The sequence below is a fragment of the Pinus tabuliformis genome, chromosome 8, assembly GCF_031772625.1.
Source record: "Pinus tabuliformis cultivar Carrire ecotype Pingquan chromosome 8, CPIR1, whole genome shotgun sequence".
NCBI classification, from domain to species: Eukaryota; Viridiplantae; Streptophyta; class Pinopsida; order Pinales; family Pinaceae; genus Pinus; species Pinus tabuliformis.
The window spans coordinates 455,890,211-455,909,850 of NC_142294.1; positions in this window are offsets into that span (position 1 = coordinate 455,890,211).

Here is a 19,640-nt window from a genome sequence, read left to right on the forward strand (position 1 = left end):
AAAATGTTTAGGAATCTTCTGAATCCATTAGATATAGAAGATTCCATATTGTAGGTTTCCACTGTGGCCACTTCCGCTAGATTACTCGGAGGTGGTAGGGAAAAAGTACCCATTAAGGCAGGGTCTTTTAGGAGACCTACTCTGATATTTTGAAGCGAATGATTGCTTCCATGGATCATTGGAATGCTTCCCGTAGCTTGTGAACTGTTGGGGAGAAATGTTTGTTGGTCGACGATTGTAATTCCTCCTTGGAAGGGAAATGCAATCTTCCTTAAGTAGGTCGACACAACTGTGGCCATGGCATATATCCAGGGCCTTCCTAGTAGGATGTTGTAATCGAGGTTTCCATCGATTACTTCAACATCAATTTCTAATGTTTTTCCCCCCAGTTCAACTTGCAAGTTACTTAAAATCCCATATGGAGTGTATGATCATCCATCAAATGCTTTTAACGTTGTTGACGATCTCGACAAGGGTGGTGAGCCTAAATTTTTCGAGCAACTCATCGACATAATACATGTAGATGCCCCCTCATCAATAATTGTTTGATGAACAGTTTTGTTGAGGGCTTTCACTTGAATAAAGAAAGCTAGTTGAGCTGGTAACTGAGGGTCATATCCTTTATGATCAAAGGCCACAAGATTGGAATCCATTGGGCCAATCCCACCTATTGCTGATAATAAAGCTTGCTTTTGGGAGGGTCAATTTTGCGGTACCTCAAGTGTCGACATAGCGGACGGCAATTGGGCCAGGTCCTCTATTATATTATAATTCTGTGCTACTTTTGCACGAGGATTAAATGTTGATTTGTGTACTACTCCCTTTGGCAACTTTATCATTGGTTCAGGAATGATGGGTGGCACAACTTCGGTCAAAGTTGTTGTCGAACTACTAGGTTGTTCATTAGCCTTGTTATTCGACAGTTGTGGATTCCCGTAATCTTTATTCCTTGTCAAAGAATCATTTTGCTGCTTTGAGATAGACAACATAAGCACTTGGGATCAGGAAGCATTTTGATTAGCAACCAGTTTGGTTCCCGGGTTTGGAAACAGATCAGTCAATACTGCTGAGGTTTTTGAATTCTTGAAGAATTTTTTAAGCTCAGCTTTGTGTGGACAATCTGTTGTCCGATGATCCTCATCACATATCATGCATGGATATTTTAGTTTCCTATTTCCAGGAGGGTTTGCAGAAGATTTTCCAGGTGATGATTCTTCCTATTTCTTCTTCTTCCCTTTGCCTTTCTTCTTGCCCCCTGGTTGCTTGGTTTCTTTGCCTTTATCTGTCGATACGGCATTTACCTCCGAGGCAAGAAGTTCCTCATTTGCATTTTGACTGGAAATCTTACGGGCCTTTTTAGATGTAGCCTTTGTCGATTTCGTGTCTATTGCGCCAATCACGCCATCGCCGGCATGAGAGTCATTGTTTGATTTAGGAGGAGGAGGAACTGAGAATTCCGGTCTAGGGGCGTCAGGTATTTTATCGTAGAGCGTGCCGGACTGAGTGTAAATCAAGTCCAAATATTGCGCATGAGTGATAACTTGCTCTTCTGTGACGACTCCCCCTTTTGCCACATCTTCTGTGATGGAAGGCAATAATGACTTAATAAACCATTCAGCTAAAAGCTGATCGGGAACATACATTTTCACCATTCTACGACGACGTCGCCACTCATGTATATGATCAGATATGTGATTGGTCGTTGTTTGTTTGAAATTGATAAGAAGTTTTGTTCTCATTTTGTACCTTATGGGTAACTGAAAATGGGTTAAAAAGGTTGTGGCTAGGGTACTGAAGTTGTCAAACGAAGCTCTGGGTAACTCGATATATCATTTTGCTACTAGACCAGTTAACGTTCATTGAAAAAGGCGAATCCCAATTGAATCATCGTTTAGGGTGTTTGATGAACACCACAGATGAAATGTCATCACATGATTCGATGGGTCTTCACCCGGATTTCCATTAAATTTAGGAATATCTAACGGAAGTTTATGTGGAATCGCCGGCCACCAAGGGGCGTAAGCAATTGGATCATTCGTCAGCCAGTTTAGATCTGGTAATTCTAGAGTTTCTACAAAGGGCGACTATTGATTCAGGTTAGGCGAAGCATACCCAGGATAGGATGGAATCGCCTGAGCAGTGGGTCTTTGCATACCAGCATAATGTATTTGATGCTGGAAACTTTGACAAGGTTGATGGGCATAACCATTATATTATGGTTGTTGATAACCTCTTTGGAAATGCGATTGCCCATTACTTACAAAGACTTGTTGCTCAGGTCCTTGATATGATTGCTGGAATGGCGGTTGTTGAGATTGAATCAGCCATGGTTGTTGGACCATTTGTTGTTGCCCAATATTGTATGATTGACCAAGATGAGGATTCATAGTACTTGTTTGAGCCTGAGTCACTCCAGATAAGGAGGCACTAACCTGAGGTTGTGATTGAGTCGTTGAGACAAGAGGTTGTTGTATTGCAACCAGAGTAACTTGGGGTTGACATACAATAGGTAGCGCTTGTACTTGCGACGCAGTCACCATAGCAGGTATTGTGGGAATATTCGACACAGGGTGGACTGGTTGCATTGAATATACAACCCTTGGTTGCTGAGGCAGTATTGGTACCCAACCGCTGGATGTAATTCCAGTTTGACCTGAACTTTGTTGTAAACTCCCATATGGTTGTTCTCTGGGAGGGAACAATGAAAAGGCATACTGCCCTCCATATGGTGGAAATCCAGTACTTAAAGGGTAGATTGGCCTTTGAAGACACATTGGATCAATTTGTTGAGTTTCAACATAAGAAATACCAGATGATAATCAGAATGAAGAAATAGGAACTGACCATGTCGTCGAAATAGTCCCTGATTGGACTCCAGCTTATTGTTGATAACTTGCCAGGATAGATGGTATACCATCGAACATCGTTGGAGTAGCAGCAGGAGGCTCTGCCACTGCTGCGTCGGATGACACTGTCCTGGATGTCGACGGTTGTTCAGACATATCTAGTCTATCCAAAATATTTTCTAGCAATTCTACAAGAACTTTGCGATGAAGGGAGACTAACTTCTAAGACCAACGAGGGAACAGTGACGTTATTTCGATTAAAATAAATTTTAGACGTTTTGACACAACTTGTTTTTTCAATTTTTAAGGGTCGAGAAAAAACAAAAGATGACTCTAGTTGCCTTCGATTTTTAATGAGCCTGAAGTGACAAGTGCTCAGATGGACCTTTTCCGTTAAAGAGTCTGAAAAGGAATGAAAGGGACTGCTCTGGAAATATAGGTAGAGGGATTACCAAACCAATCGCAAAACTGCAGAATACTTTTTACGGTACGACAGTCAATCTTCCCGAATGCTGTGTTCAGTGCATTGCGATCGATAGGGCGGCAGACACAGCTTCCTATGGATAAAGGATTAAGCCTATTGTGGTCTCCCAAAATATACTCGACGGTACATGGGAGCACAAGTTCGTATTGGCACTTATCGTCTCAAAGCGGAGGAATCATCCAACCATCAGTGAGAACAACAGTTACCAGGCTTTACGATGCCAAAATATGTCTCTAGCCTATACTTCTAAATGTTGTATGTTAGGTTCCAAAGCGTTGTTAGATTCATTGAATTTATTTTATAGTTGATCTTGTTTATGAAGTTTGCCTTTCAGGTTCACCGCGAGATGTAGTGTAATTCCTAAAATGCAATCTAAGATGATAAACAATCTTTTTATCTTCTTTGTGCAATGAAAATCCTAGCTACTAAGGAAAGAAAGACAGAATTCTTTCACAAAGAGCAAAGAGCACACTCTAAATGCACTTTCTTAAATCAAACCAATCAGACTATTTAAATGAAAATGCACATGCATGTATTTGTTTTTGACTTTCTTAGTATGTAAATGATAAAAAGAAAGTTGATGCACAAATCTGAATTACTTTTCAAGCGACAGTTATCAACAAGTTTCTTTTCAAAATCAAAAATGGAGACAATCACAACACCTTACGATTTGGAAATGAATACTTGTTTTCGACACTAGAAAAATTACAAATTCAGACCAAAAACAATAGTAACAGGATAATCGACTATCTACAGCAATCAAACTCTTTCCTATGATTGAAAACGACACTTGCGACACTTTCAAATCAAAGGACGATAGTGCGATTATGTTACTTTTTGCAAAGGAGAACTGAAAATGATTCAACAAACACACAAAAACATTTACAGTTCTTTTGTACAAAGGAGGCGGAATAACAACAAGGAAAAGGGGTTTCAAACAGAGATATACTGATCACAGGCAACAAAATTCATGAATAGAACTGGAAAGAATGAATCACAGAAACCAAAACTGCACAATGCCTAGTCTGATCAGCGCACCTGTAACACAGGGAATTTGAAATGCAGCGCACCTACTACACTCGGGAAGTGCGCTGAATTTCAGATTCTCAGAATAGTACCTGCGCTGGGCCAGAGACGAGACTTTTCTTGGGTTCCGAGTCACAGTTTGCAGTTCAGTTCATGGGTTTTGGCCGAGCAAATGGTAATCAGTAATGCAACAATCAGGGGTAGATCTAAGGAGGATCTAAGAGCTACCACAAGGGGCAATCAGAGAGTTTGTGAATCAGTTGTTTAAATCATAAACAGATCCCGGAGATTGACTGAAGCGACATTTATCTACTTTGCATTTTCATAGCAAATGCAGTTCGAATGCTACCTGACACGACTTCAGACTCCGCCTGTAAGTTTATGAAATAGACAACAAGGAAGATAAACAAACAAACAAATTCGTCCCCAGTGGAGTCGTCATTTTGTTACAGGGAAAAGTGTCTACTTAGAACTACTTATCCCACTAAGGTTTGATAGCTGCCTTAGAAACAAACAAAGTAAAGCTACTTTCATTTTTCTTTTATGAAGTATAGATAGAGAAGAACAAAGAAGACCAACCTTTGTCTTGTGATAATCTCCTGGTTCGATTCCTCTCTTTCTTGATAGTCCTTCGCTACTTGTTCCCTTGCACGTCCAGCTTCACAAAGTACCTGTAAGATCATAGTAGCATAGCACTATACAAGAACATGGATCTATAATCATAAACAATCTAGGATCAGATGTAAATTGACCATACAAATGTAGCAAACATAAATTAGACAAGAGTATGGAGGAAAACTTGAATAGCTTTTATTGATAAACAAGAAAGAGCCAAGGGGAGTTACAACCAGTTGTTCTGACCCAGCATGATCCTCTCAGAAAGGAAGCCCCTCTTCACCTCATACAAAGCTTAGATCACCCAACAATCTGACGTTCTATCTCAAGAAACCACCAACAATTCCTTACAATATGCAAAATTCCAGCCTCTGGATCTCTGGGATGAAGGATCCATATATAGATATTTGTAAGGGAGATGAGTCAGCTTGTGATTTGATTAGTGTCTTCCCTCTGATAATTCTTGCTTCCACTTGGAGATTGATGATCTCTTACTCATCCTTGGTCGAATTCAGAGAGGAAAGTGTCACAGGAGAAGTTTTTGGAAGCTTCCATTGCCTCTCCACCTCGCGGAATGACACTACCATTTGTAATTTCTCGCCCATCGCACCCTGTTTAGTCAATTTAGTGTTATCTAAATTGCTAGTATTTATTGTCAACCCGGGGCTCGTAAGCTGATGAAGTGAGGGTGTACTATATGTACTTAAGTAACCTCTTAGAGTTTTTCTTATCGTTGGGGGTGTTGTTGTGGTTAATTATGTTCCTAAGATGGAGTGAGAATTTATAAACAAGTGAGTGATGGTGTGTGTGTAGAGTGAATCCTAAATGAGTGAAAGTGTGTGTTGAGTGATCTCTAACTATTTGCTTGAAAGGAAATGCTTGAAATGAATAAGTGAACTGAAATGACTTGAAATAAACTTGAAAGCAAATGACCACTACCAATGGCACTAGACACCGTTCAAGTTGCTGCTAATAAAAGAAAAGAGAGTCACTTTTAGAACCCAAGAATAAAGATTATCTCTCTCTAACTCGATGCTTCAAAGCACATGTACTGTGTAAAGCACGGAAAGAAAGTAGCTTAAGTGGAATTAGAAAAGTGAGAAAAATATGCTTGAAAGACAAATGATAATGATTTACTATTTCTAATTCTCTACTTCAGCCATATGTACTATGGAAAGCATGATTAGAAAGTAGTGAGGAAATAGTCTAGGAAGCACTTTAAAATCAAAACTTCTACTTTAAAGACTAGTGGTAATGATTTACTCTTTCTAACTCGATGCTTCAAAGCACATGTACTGTGTAAAGCACGGATAGAAAGTAGTGAAAGAACAGTCCAAAAAGCACCCAAACTAGCTGCAAATTAGTGATATTTTGATCTTAAAAGATAATAGTTTATGATGAAGATCATTCATGTATGTTAACAGCTCTTTGAGAAATAAGATTAAAAATCAACTATAAAGACAAAAGCAGCACTTGAATTGTCAACTTCAAATACCATTAGCTGTAAAGCAAACACACACATATAAAAATAAATCCCGGGCTAAAAGAAACCTGCAAAGAAATAACACTGATCAGCTTGAAAGAAAGGAAAACAAGTAAATGAAACTATACATGCTTAAGGAAATAAATGAGAAAATAACGAAATACTGCACATAAAATACTTTACAAAGGCTGAGATGAGCAGGGGCCCTCTGTTCATTCAGCCACAAGAAAACTCAGAGATCTGGAAACTTCAAAACGGTGCTATGTCTATTCCTCCATTTGCAAAAAGTATACAAAACAGAGTGCTGGAATAGCACTAGAAAACAGAGTTCACAAAGCTCTTAAATTCCACACAAGTTCAGAAAATTACAACTAATCAAAAGTTCTTTGAGCGTACGCAGACGCAGCAATTTATAGGAGTTTCTAAGATAGCCTACTCGTACAGCTAATTAACAGAAAAACAATAAACAGTCATGCGTATTTATGGTCCCTTGACACATCACGGCTGCGTGGACGAGTTTAGTGGTTCTGTCGTCATGGATAATAAATCCCATGTTGGATTGCGTCCCCTGCCACCTGTAGAATATGGACAAATCACCATTTAAGATGACGTGACCAAGCAGCTCTCAATCACCGTTTAAACAGCCTTGAGTTGACCGTAACTTAACTAGCTTTGACCATGGGTGAAGATGACGTGGATGGCTGGAACAATGGGACAGGAACCTCGAGCACGTTGATACCTGAGTGCCCATGTGGCTCGTCTAGCAAACCGACACGTGGATCATAGTGTTTAACAAAAAGGCTGCAGGATCTTCAGATAGCTGCGGGATCATCAGATAGCTGCGGGATTCCTGCAAGTAAGTCAAAATCTAAACAAATAGTCATCCATTAGAAAAACTTGCTTGATCATGCTTATTGACACCTAATGTAATGATCTGAGAGGTTTTATGGTGAAAATGAGGCAAAAGTGAAGGAAAGATAAGGAAGAACTGAGGAAAATGGTAGACAAGTAGGTGTAGAATAGAGGCTCTACATACCCCCACTCCGAGGGTATTGCGTGTCCTCATGCAATGAAAACACAATTCAGTCCATCTGCTGGGATGCCTCAGCTAGGACATCCAATCTCCTTCTCTTCCTTTGTGTAGAAACATTAACCTTTGGCCTCTTGAACATGCATCTGAATTTCAAATTGATTAAGGCTCTGTTCAGCCTTCTACATCTCTTCTTGAGTCTGCTGTGTTTCTTCTGACACATGCTCATGTGAAGAAAGGTGTTATCTTGGATTGCTTTGGAAATTTCAGCTTGCTGCTTCATTTCTTCATTTCTCTGTTTAATGTGACGGTTTAGCACTTCAAGTTCATAGATTTCTTGTTTAAGTAAATCTATTTGCTGCTCATGAGGTATGACATTACTTGGGCCAGCAGTGTTTTGCTCCAATGTTTCAAAATAGTTGTACACCTCTTGTTGAATTGGGTCAACAATTGGTGACTTCCTTGGACTATATTCATGCTCAATTTCAGTTTCAAACTCCGGCTGAAATGGACTGTCTTCTCTTGGAGGAGTAGCTGCCTCATGTGATGGACTATCCTCAAGGTCTGCTTTTGTAGCACCCTTCTCAGGTGTGCTAAGATCAACGAAGAGTGTCCTTGTGGCTTTCCTTTTATTCTGCAATCTACTACTCCTTCTTACAGTGGCAGCACTCTGTGTTTCTTTTTGTGCCTTTCTTTTCTTTTTGGTAGCTTCCTTGGCAAGTTCAGCGAGGGTTTCTGAGATGACCTATTGAGCACTGTCTTCAGTGGGTTCAATCTCAGGTTCAGGATGATGGACTTCTATTTCCTCTACAGTTTGTCCTTGAACAGTTTCCTCTAAGATATCAGTCTCACAGATACTTTCTTTTCTCTTCCTTCTGCTTTTTCTAGGTATAGAAGATTCTCCAGGTTCTGCAAAATGATTCCTTACAAGGAATTTCTCCCATGTGTCTTGTTTTTCTTTTAACTGTTCTTCTATCAATAACTTTACAAGACCATGGTGACAGAGGTAAGCTTCTACATTTCGTGGATTTCGTTGAGCCATGGAACACATTTTCCTAAGGCTTTGGAATAGAAAGTAAGGAAGATTTATATCATGTTCTCCTTGAAATTGCAGCATGATTTTACCATGATAAACGTACAACACTCCAAATCTCCCTTCACACGTGAAAAATTTTTGCACTAACAACAATAGAATTTTCCATTCTTCTTTAACATGGGAGATTGGAATTCCTTTGGTGAAAACACTTGTGTCCATACCTGGGTTTTTAAAAATCCGCTTCCATTGTTGATCCTGGACTGCCCTGTTTTTGAACCAACGTTCACCGATTTGTGGAAGAGAGGTAGCCCTTGCTATGCTTCCTTCGCTGACTGTAAATGTTAAATCACCCACTTCTGCTTGACTGTCTTTGTCCTTAAATGATCTTGCAAAGGCTTTTGTTACTTCTTTGTGGTAGCCCTTAAACTTCCTGATGCACTGTAGCCAATTAGCTTTTTGTAATGCTTCCTCAACCTGAGGGTATGCCTCCAAGAATTTCGAACCTTCTGGTTCAGCCCTTAAAAGCTTTCCCATCGACTCCTCAGCTCTGTTTAAAACACGAATTTGATGGTGACCTTACACAGTAACCCCGTCACTTTACACAGTAACTCCTCGGTTCCTGTTCAGACTTTGTGGAACAGAGGGTATACGGTGCATCAACAGCCTCAGACACCGAGAATTCACGGCTTAATATTAGAGTTAAGCGGAGGATAACAGCGTGGACACAGTGAAACGGTGACTAACAGTCGTAATACGACTGTATCACAGGTTTACTGGCTATACGGCAGAGGGAAAACAGAGGATGGTTTATGGAGGTAATCGTAGTGAGTGAAACGGAATAAGGTAGATGATAGCGAGGAATGGAGTATTATGAGCACAGAGGGTTTCGAAATGATAAATGGAACGGCTATATTCTCCGATTTTGGCTGTGAATTGACACATGGCTGCGGGACGAGAACTGAGAGACGTAATACGGTAGGTTACGTCATTAGGGTACAAGACCTTAATGACAGAAACAGCCATATGTGATTTCAAAAATCGTGGTTATTATGAGCTGGTAGACGTGGAGGATTCGTAGATTTGTGGTCGCATGGGAAAAGAAAATGGGTAATCATTACGATTAGTGGCCAACAAAACATAACCCAGAAAATTCCGCATAATGAAATAACCATAGGTTTAGAGTTTTAAACATACCTCGGATCCGCATTTGATTTGGCTTCTGATGATTTGCTACTAACCTTTTGTTAACTTTATTGCTAGCACATGATCTTTCCTCCTTGTCTTTGATGATTTTGAACTGTAAATATTTTCTTCAGACAAACTGTGTTTCTTGTGCAGGTGCAGAATGCTGCAGGAAGGCTAAACAGCTGCAGAATTCTTAAATAGCTGCAGGAACTGTAATGAAGTCTTCCAGCTGCATAAAATACTTTAGTTGCCTAAAAAAAACTTTATTAATGAAGTGAAATGGAATGAAGGAATGAATGAATGAGTGAGTGGAGAGCAATGAGGTGAAATGAGGATGGTAAGATGGAAGGAAATGGTGAGATGAAATAAATGAAATGAAAATGAAAGAGAGAGATTTTTTGTTTGGAAAACATGAGGTGTCAGGTGACCCTGATTTTCACCTCATGTTTTCTGCATGAGACTGCCAATCAGAGATTGGTTTTCAGGCTCATACATTTATTCATTTTTTTTTTTTTTTTTTTCTCTTTTTTTTTTTTTTTTTTTTTTTTTTTATTGAAATTGAAAGAAACAGAGATTAGACTGATGGAGGAGAAGAATTCTTCTCCACCAGCCTCATTTCAGAATCGCCTTGGAATAACTTAACAAACTCCTCTTTTGAGAGTGGCTTGTGGTAGACTTTTAACCGGTGGCCATTCACAATAAAGGGAGTTTGAAGTTCATCAATAGTCTTCACTCTAACTGCTCCATTATTAAAGACTTCATCAATCTCATATGGCCCAAGCCAATGAGTTTGAAATTTTCCTTTGAAGTCCTTAAATTTTGAATCAAACAAGAGTGTCCAATCACCCTTTTGAAACTTCTTTTCTTTGCTATGTCGATCATGCCATTTGCTTCTTTGGTGCTGAACTAGATCGGTTCTTAGAATTGCATCTTGTCTCATTTCATCTAGTTCATTTAACTGGTCCAATCTGTGCTTCTGGGCTTCTGATAAGCTCATCCCCAATTGAACTGCTATCTTGAAGGTCTTGATTTGGAACTCAATGGGGAACAGGACTTCCTTCCCATAAACAAGTTCATAGGGAGAATGTCCTGTGGTGTTCCTCCATGTGGTTCTATAGGCCCATAAGGCTTCAGGAAGCCTTTTTGCCCAATCTCTTCTATGAAGATGAACAGTCTTTGTGATGATGCTTTCAAGAACTTTATTTGTAGATTCTACTTGACCATTCGCTTGCGGATGGTATGGAGTAGATGTTCTATGCTTAATCTTATATTCCTCCATCAGCTTTTCCACCATCCTTGATGTAAATTGGCTTCCCTGATCTGTTACAATTTCTCTTGGGACACCAAAACGAGTGAAAATATCCTTGAAAAGAAATTGAACAACTGAATTTTCAGTAGCAGAAGTTAATGCTATAGCTTCTACCCACTTGGTAACATAATCAGTACAAACCAGTATATATCTATTTTGCTTGGATGGCGGATTAATTGGTCCAACAAAATCTAGAGCCCATTTCTCGAAAGGTTCGATGCATACCTGTGGCTGTAGTGGCATTTCATTCGAAAGAGTTGGTCTCCCAGTTCTTTGACAACTGTCACACCTTTTAACATATTGCTTTGCATCCTTAAAGAGAGAAGGCCAATAATATCCTGATGAAAGGATTTTATAGGCAGTCCTCTTATCAGAAAAATGTCCGCCACAAGGTTCGTCATGACATGCCTTAAGGATGGCAGGCATCTCATCCTCCCGTACACATCTTCTGATCATCAAATCTGGCCCTGTTCTGAACAATTCATTAGAAATCCAAGAATAAAGTGAACTATCCTGAATGATTTTCCTTTTCTCATTAGGAAATAAATGTAAAGGTAATTTTCCAGTAACTAAATAATTAGCAATATCAGCATACCAAGGAGTTTTGGTAATTACTGCAAACAAATACTCATCTGGAAATTTATCCTCTACAGGAGAGTCCTCATTAGTGTTTTGGATTCTAGACAAGAAGTCAGCTACTGTGTTCTGTTTACCTGGTCGATCTAACACAGTTATGTTGAATTCTTGTAAAAGCAAAAGCCATCTTGTAACTCTACCATTAGTGACTGGTTTGTTCATGAGGTATCTAATGGCAGAGTGATCAGTGTGGACAAAGGTTTCATAGCCGGTTATATAGTGTCTAAACTTGTTTATAGCATGAACAACGGCTAGAAACTCCTTTTCAGTAACAGTATAATTTAACTCAGTAGGAGTCAAATTCTTACTCGTGTAATAAATGGCATAAGGGATCAAATCCTTTTGTCCCAAAACAGCTCCTAAAGCTGTATCTGAAGCATCAGTAGAAATGTGGAAAGGGAGTTTCCAATTTGGACCCCTTAAAATGGGTGCTTCAGATATTCTAGTCTTTAAAGCTTCAAAGGCAGATTGACATTCAGGATCCCACTTAAATTCACAATCTTTAGTAAGTAGTTTGAAAAGAGGGGATGCTATCTTAGTGAAGTTTTCAATAAATCTTCTGTAATAACCAGTAAACCCAAGAAAACTTCTAACATCTCTTTGGCAATTTGGAACAGGTAACTTAGAGATGACTTCTACTTTAGATCTATCAACTTTGATTCCATCTCCTGAAATATGACGTCCTAAAACAATCCCTTCAGTAAACATCATAAAACACTTTTCATGACTTAAAGAAAGATTTGTTTCCTTACATCTTACCAGTACTTTTTCCAAATTTGCCAAAGCTTCTTCAAATGTATTACCATAGACTGTGAAATCGTCCATGTATACCTCTACACAATCATGAATCAGATCTGAGAAGATTCCTAGTACAGCCCTTTGAAATGTGGCTGGTGCATTGCACAAACCAAAAGGGAGTACTTGATAGGCAAAAGTTCCCCAAGGACAAGTAAAGGTGGTTTTGTCTTGATCTTCAGGTGCTACCTGAATCTGATTGTAACCACTAAAACCATCCAAGAATGAGAAATACTTTTTACCTGCTAAAGTGTCTAATACCTGATCAATAAAAGGTAGAGGAAAATGATCCTTTAAGGTTGCCTTGTTCAATTCTCGATAATCAATGCAAACTCTCCATTTACCATTCTTTTTGGGCACTATAACCAAGGGAGAAACCCATTGGCTATCTGAAATGGGGTAAATGAAGTTTACCTTGAGCAATTTCTGAAGTTCTTCTTTCATAATTTCCCTAAGATTTGGATTCATCCGTCTTTGTGGCTGCCTAATAGGTCTGTTGTTTTCTTCAATATAAATATGATGAATACAAGTCTTAGGGTCGATTCCTTTCATGTCAGTATATTCCCATGCAAAGGCAGTGGAATGTTTTTGCAACAGTTTAGTTAATTCTTCTTGTTGTAGTCTTTCCAAGTTTTTGTTAATGTTTAATGTTTTTCCTAGAAAGATTTCAACTGTAGAACTACCAAACTCTTCCATTGAGAAGAGAGACATCTGTCTAGAGGAGAGATATTCAATATCTGCATCTAACTGGTACTGTGAAGAGTCATATTCTGAGGATACCTCAAAATTTTCTAATGTATTTAGAATTTGACTGTCCTCACTGATTTCAGAGATGGTTAGAACAGGTTGAAGAGTATCCTCATCATTAATCCACTCATCTTCTCCTATTTCTGTTATTGCCTTTGCGGGAGGATACAAGTTGAATTTCTTGGTAGAATTACCATCTGATATATACATGTCCCCCGACCTACAACTTATGAAAGCATCAGCTGTGGCCAGCCAAGGTCTTCCTAGAATAAGAGGATGTCCTCCTAGATTGTTCTTGGGAGTTAAAATCATAAAATCAACTGGATATTCCCAAGAGTCTAGTGAGACTGGAATGTCCTCCAATACACCATCAGGTTTAATGATTGATCTATCTGCAAGTTGCAACAAAGTAGGTGTAAAGAGAAGGTTAGGAAGTTTTAACTGATCCATGGTCTGTCTACTCATAATGTTGATAGCGGCTCCTAAGTCAATCAAGGTATTTGGGATTTCAACCCCATTAATATGAGTTTTAACAATAGGGCTACCGGGATCTACATATTTTTGCATGGTAATTTTACCCATCATAATGTCTGCAATTTTTCCAACTAGATGTATCCTTTTGGTGTCTCTGGTTCTTTTTATTGTTTTTTTCAAACTCATCTCCTTTATTGTCTTTGCTAGAATGGGAATCTCTTTAATGGCTGTTAACAAGGGAATCTTGATACAGACATTTTTCAATTCATCTAGAAAGCTATAGTCAGGCAACCAAATCTGCTTCTCCACTCCTTTATCAATTTGCAATCTTTCAGGAAAAGGAGGAATAGCTGAAGATGTGGGTTGCTCTACTAAGGGAGTTGATTCTTTTTCTTTTTCTTTAATGCTTGGGTTTTGAAGGGATACTTCAGAACCCTTATTGGCCTTGAGAGATTCTTCCTCAGAAATGCTTGGTTGTTGAGCACTTGTAGAAGGTTGGTCTAAGATTCTACCTGATCTGAGTTGGACCTCATTGAGAGGGACAACCATATAGGTAGGGAATGGTTGACCTTCCATAAGTGGTTGACCTTCCATCACATAAGCACTTTGAGGGTTCCTATTATTGGGGTTTGGTTGAGGTTGAGAGGGAAGTTGATTTGGCCTCTGCTGAGATTGTAACAAGAGTTGAGAATTTTGATTTTGTGGAAGAGGTTGTTGTTGTTGAGGGAATGGTAATGACAATTGTTGACCTTGATTTGGAAGTTGGGGAGCTTGCTGATTCTGAAAGGATTGAGGATATTGATAGAATTGGGCAAATCTCCCATAAGGATTTTGCATTTGCATGCTTTGCAACCATGCTTGGAAAGGATTTTGTGGTTGTGACCAAGGTTGTTGCCAAGGATTCCAATTTGGTGGGGGCTGAAAATTCATAGAGTTATTAAACCCTTGATTTTGCTGCCCCTGCCAAGGTCTTCTTGCAACGAAACAAAGGGATTCAAGCGTACTTGGATCTTCTTGAAAGACTGCTTTGAGGCCAGGGATTGAAGGACATTCCTTGGTCTCATGGGTTTCTGAGAAAATTACACAGGTTTCCACAACTTGTGCTTCCAAGGGACATTCCCTTAAAGCATGCTTCTTTCTACACTTCGGGCAAAAGATGGTCATAGCCTCGGCTTCTGCTTTTTGTTTATTCTGAATCTTAAGGGTATCAATTTGTTCACTAAGACTCCCTAAGATGTCAGTTTTAAATTCATCTAGCATATTACCGATTTCAGCCCTACTCATTGATCCTGTTGCAGATTTATTCGCCCTAAGGAGAGAAGGATCTCTAGGCCCTTTTTGAGTTTTTGATTTGCTCCTTGAGAGATGGATACAAAGTTCTGCTATATCATTGAGAGAAAGTTGAGAAATATCCCCTTTCCCCATCATGTTTAAGATATCTATCCATTCATCCCTAATGGCTTTTAATAAGAGGGCTTTTAAGGTCTCTTCATCCAGGCTACTCATCTTTGCTCTTTTTAAGTTATATTGAAACCTTTCAAGCAAATCTTCTAAGCTCTCATCTTCTTTTTGCATCATTTTAAAAACCTCATCCTTATGATTAGTAGGCATACAATAGTCCAAATACCTATCCAAAAAGGTCTGTTTCATTTCATCCCAGGTCCTAATGGATTGAGTAAGTAACCCCATGAACCATTTCAAAGCTTGATCTTTTAATGTTGATGGGAACAGTTTGAGTTTCTGAGTATCATCCAGATAGTCATAGGTTCGACACACAACTTCAAATTCAAACAAGAATGTTTCAGGGTCCTCAATTCTTAATCCATGAAAATTTGGGAGGACGGATGGTGATATGTTTTTCATGGTGGCTCGGGAATCCTCATTAACAATGGGAAACCCAAATGAATTATCCCCGTCTCTATTTCCTCCTATGGGACCTCTACCTCCTCCATTATTATTGTTATTTCCTCCTCCTCCTCTACCTCTACCTCTACCACCTCCTTCTTCCTCTGCCATGATGATTCTCCTAGGGATTTCAAAATCTTCTGGTTCTTCTACAAAGGGTGAATGAGAAGAGATTTCTCCTTCCTCTTCAGGTGAGTCTATTTCCTCAATTACAATTGGTTTTCTGGTAGGAGAAAGAGAAGAGTCTCTTCCTAGTTCAAACTCAATAGAAGGTATAGGAGAGTCAACTCTTGGCTCTTGAATTTTAGGACTAGGAGTTTCGGTTGGAGATAAGGGAGGTGCCTCTTGTCTATCTCTTGAAGCAGATGGACTTGTAAAAATTGAACTTCGAGCTCTAGCTAAAAACCTTCCCCTAGAATCTCTAGCTCTATGCATGTCATTTTTTTATTTTATCTTCAAGTCAAGTTAATAGTTCTTTTTCTGATCTTCCAGTTCACTCTAGGTGCAAGAAGAGAGCATACTCAAGAGACTACTAAATTAATAACTTTCTCCTTTCTGATCCTCCAGATCACTCTAAAGTGCAAGAGGAGAGCATACTTAGATAGGCTATTAACTTCTTTCCTTGAAATTTTTTTTATATATTTTTTTCTTCTAAGAATATGGCTACTTAATTTCACTTCCCCGGCAACGGCGCCAAAATGTTTAGTCAATTTAGTATTATCTAAATTGCTAGTATTTATTGTCAACCCGGGGCTCGTAAGCTGATGAAGTGAGGGTGTACTATATGTACTTAAGTAACCTCTTAGAGTTTTTCTTATCGTTGGGGGTGTTGTTGTGGTTAATTATGTTCCTAAGATGGAGTGAGAATTTATAAACAAGTGAGTGATGGTGTGTGTGTAGAGTGAATCCTAAATGAGTGAAAGTGTGTGTTGAGTGATCTCTAACTATTTGCTTGAAAGGAAATGATTGAAATGAATAAGTGAACTGAAATGACTTGAAATAAACTTGAAAGCAAATGACCACTACCAATGGCACTAGACACCGTTCAAGTTGCTGCTAATAAAAGAAAAGAGAGTCACTTTTAGAACCCAAGAATAAAGATTATCTCTCTCTAACTCGATGCTTCAAAGCACATGTACTGTGTAAAGCACGGAAAGAAAGTAGCTTAAGTGGAATTAGAAAAGTGAGAAAAATATGCTTGAAAGACTAATGATAATGATTTGCTATTTCTAATTCTCTACTTCAGCCATATGTACTATGGAAAGCATGATTAGAAAGTAGTGAGGAAATAGTCTAGGAAGCACTTTAAAATCAAAACTTCTACTTTAAAGACTAGTGGTAATGATTTACTCTTTCTAACTCGATGCTTCAAAGCACATGTACTGTGTAAAGCACGGATAGAAAGTAGTGAAAGAACAGTCCAAAAAGCACCCAAACTAGCTGCAAATTAGTGATATTTTGATCTTAAAAGATAATAGTTTATGATGAAGATCATTCATGTATGTTAACAGCTCTTTGAGAAATAAGATTAAAAATCAACTATAAAGACAAAAGCAGCACTTGAATTGTCAACTTCAAATACCATTAGCTGTAAATCAAACACACACATATAAAAATAAATCCCGGGCTAAAAGAAACCTGCAAAGAAATAACACTGATCAGCTTGAAAGAAAGGAAAACAAGTAAATGAAACTATACATGCTTAAGGAAATAAATGAGAAAATAACGAAATACTGCACATAAAATACTTTACAAAGGCTGAGATGAGCAGGGGCCCTCTGTTCATTCAGCCACAAGAAAACTCAGAGATCTGGAAACTTCAAAACGGTGCTATGTCTATTCCTCCATTTGCAAAAAGTATACAAAACAGAGTGCTGGAATAGCACTAGAAAACAGAGTTCAAAAAGCTCTTAAATTCCACACAAGTTCAGAAAATTACAACTAATCAAAAGTTCTTTGAGCGTACGCAGACGCAGCAATTTATAGGAGTTTCTAAGATAGCCTACTCGTACAGCTAATTAACAGAAAAACAATAAACAGTCATGCGTATTTATGGTCCCTTGACACATCACGGCTGCGTGGACGAGTTTAGTGGTTCTGTCGTCATGGATAATAAATCCCATGTTGGATTGCGTCCCCTGCCACCTGTAGAATATGGACAAATCACCATTTAAGATGACGTGACCAAGCAGCTCTCAATCACCGTTTAAACAGCCTTGAGTTGACCGTAACTTAACCAGCTTTGACCATGGGTGAAGATGACGTGGATGGCTGGAACAATGGGACAGGAACCTCGAGCACGTTGATACCTGAGTGCCCATGTGGCTCGTCTAGCAAACCGACACGTGGATCATAGTGTTTAACAAAAAGGCTGCAGGATCTTCAGATAGCTGCGGGATCATCAGATAGCTGCGGGATTCCTGCAAGTAAGTCAAAATCTAAACAAATAGTCATCCATTAGCAAAACTTGCTTGATCATGCTTATTGACACCTAATGTAATGATCTGAGAGGTTTTATGGTGAAAATGAGGCAAAAGTGAAGGAAAGATAAGGAAGAACTGAGGAAAATGGTAGACAAGTAGGTGTAGAATAGAGGCTCTACACACCCGATAGAAGGGCTTTTTGAAATGCAACGCACCCACACAGTGTATTTAGGTGAGATGCAAAGCACTTGGCCTGTGGAGCAGCTGAAATGATCCTGTTTTGACCAATTTTGTGTAGTTTTTCATGGAGAACTTCTGGGAGAAGTTGTAATCAGCTGACCTTGTTCCTTTAGGGGTTAGAACAACACTTTTAGGAAATTAGGAGCCCTTGGTTTATGGACATTTCATGCTTGGAGTTGTAGTGCCCAAAAATGTCTATAACACATCACATTCCACAATAAAGCTATTTGTGAAGTCCGATATAGCTAAGACTGGTGCTTGGCACATTGCCTCTTTAAGATGCTCAATGCCTTCATTGCTTCTGGAGTCCATAAAAATGCATCTTTCTTCAATAATGTTGTTAGAGGTGCTGCTATTCTCCCGTAATTCTGAACAAAATTGCGATAATATCATGTCAACCTGAGAAATCCTCGTAGATGCTTTATGGATGTGGGGATTTTCCATTCCTTAATGGCTTTAATGTTGCTAGTGTCTACCTTAACACCTTCATGAGATACAATATGACCTAGATATTCCACCTCTTGTACTCCAAAGAAACATTTGGAGCTTTTTGCATATAATTGTTTCTCCTCCAATAGTTTAAGCACCCTGTCAACATGTTGAACATGATCCTTCCAAGACTTGCTATAGATTAGTATATCATAAAAAAATACTAACACAAATTTTCTAAGGAAGGGTTTGAAAATGGAATTAATCAAACCTTGAAATGTAGAAGGTGCATCGGTAAGGCCAAAAGGCATGAACAAAAATTCATAATGACCCTCATGAGTTCTAAATGTTGTTTTTGGAATGCCTTCAGTCTTCATTCTGATTTGTTGATATCTTGAATGAAGATCCAACTTGGTGAAGTAAATTGATGCATGCAATTCATCCAATAATTCATCAATGACAGGAATGTGAAATTTATCTTTAATAATGAGCTTGTTGAGCTCCCTATAATCTGGACACATGCGCCATGATCCATCCTTCTTGTGGACCAATACTACTAGAGCAGAGAAACAACTTTGACTAGGTTGAATAATACCAGAATCTAGCATTTCTGTAACCATACGTTCAATTTCACTCTTTTGGGCATAAGGATATCTGTAAGGCCTAATGTTTGGAGGAAAAATTCCTAGAATCAAATGAATAGCATGAACATGATCACAAATAGGTGGGAGACCTTTGGGAGTCTCAAATACCTTGGAATGATTATCCAAGGCTTTTTGGAGATCTGGAGAAATAGATGATTTTGATGTGGGAACCTCTAGCGAACATAATTGTGCAATTACGCCTCGCTGTTCTTTCTTTATAATCTTTTTCATTCCAATAGAGATGATTATCTTTCTTGGTTTCCCTATGATACCTATTAATTATACTTCCCTTCCTTCCAGAGAAAATTTCATGAAAAGTTCTTGAAAATTAAA